Source organism: Etheostoma spectabile, chromosome 1 (genome assembly GCF_008692095.1).
Source record: "Etheostoma spectabile isolate EspeVRDwgs_2016 chromosome 1, UIUC_Espe_1.0, whole genome shotgun sequence".
Classification (NCBI taxonomy): domain Eukaryota; kingdom Metazoa; phylum Chordata; class Actinopteri; order Perciformes; family Percidae; genus Etheostoma; species Etheostoma spectabile.
The window spans coordinates 16996467-16998070 of record NC_045733.1 but is presented as its reverse complement, the minus strand read 5'-3'; positions in this window follow the sequence as shown (position 1 = coordinate 16998070).

The window sequence follows — 1604 nt, the reverse complement described above, 5'->3', positions numbered from 1 at the left end:
CATTACTGTTTGTTTACCTAATTTGATTGGACTATAACCTCCACAAAGGCATATTATGCACTCCTCTTTATGTATGTGAGGAATCCTGAAAGGGTGGAAGCTCATTGAATTTAAAGTTAAATGCACCCTGTAAAAATTGGTCATATTGGATGCTATTTCCAATCAGTGGCAAGATTTTCACCAGGGCTAACCTTCATCATAGCTCACATCATGTTGACATCATTCACGTCATTACACTTCTAATCTAAATTTTAATCAAGCACAGTATTGCCAAACGCTATGAATCCAATTTCTTTTGTTTCACCCTCTTTCCTCTAATGATTATGTTATATTTTTCCTTTGTCTTTTTAGCTGCACCGCTCCTGTTCCTCCCTCTCTTCTCTCGCAGCTATCTCTCTAGAGCTGCTCTAATTAAACACGGGGTGGTGGTGCTACAGAGTCTTACAGCTGAGCAGAGGAAAAAAGGCTCTAATTCCAGCTCTCAGGATGGAACTCTGACACACAATGGCCCTGCCATCCTCTCTGCCCCCCCATAGATTCCCAACTGAAAGGCCTCTCCTCAGGCTGCTTTTTAATAGGCCTCCCCTAACCCAGCACATACACCCACACACACATAGCATGCACATAAACACACACATGCATAAGCACACGCAAACACACGTGCACCTATACAGCTAGTAGACACACATACACACACACACACACACACACAAGCCATTGGCCCCCTATGTGTGTCTGTCACTTGTGCTCTGGCTCACACTGCTTTGGGCTTTTTGAAGTGATCCGAAAGCCAGTCAACAGCCTTTTTTACTTTTCACATCATGCAGAGGCGCAACTGTTAAGCTAAGGCTACTACTCTGACTAGCTAGTATTGCAAGAGCAGCACTCAAAGGCAGATTGTTGGGGACTAAAGGTTCTTGGCCATTTTCTCCACATGATGTAGATAAAACCACTTATATATATATACTCTGAAAGCAGGTAGTCGTGGCTGGATAGAGTTTTGGAAATATGGTTTAGGTCTATAATTTTCAAAGAATAAAGTTAGATTTTAAGACGACGACTACCCCCCTTTAATAGCATTAGATCCACTTTTACTAGTATTTGTTATGTAGTATGTGTATATTAGTGTATTGTAACTTTGCTTTTACTAGATGAAAAAACATTTTTTTCATGAAATTAGTATATTGAATTCAGACAATTGGTCATGACAACCCTAGTTATTGTCAACTACAGAGAATATTTTTGGATTTGTCAGTCAGAAGAAAAATCTGGCAATCCCCCCTTTTTTTTTTTTTTTTTTTTTTACTGTCAAAAAATCCAACAAAAAACTCCCTCACTAACAAGTACAGTGAGGGGGAAAAGTATTTGATCCCCTGCTGATTTTGTACATTTGCCCACTGACAAAGAAATGATCAGTCTATATTTTTAATGGTAGATTAAATTGAACAGAGAGAATAACAACAAAACAATTCAGAAAAACACATGTCAAAAATGTTATAAATTGATTTCCATTTTAATGAGGGAAATATGTAATTGATCCCTCTGCAAAGCAGGACTTAGTATTTGGTGGCAAAACCCTTGTTGGCAATCACAGAGGTCAGATG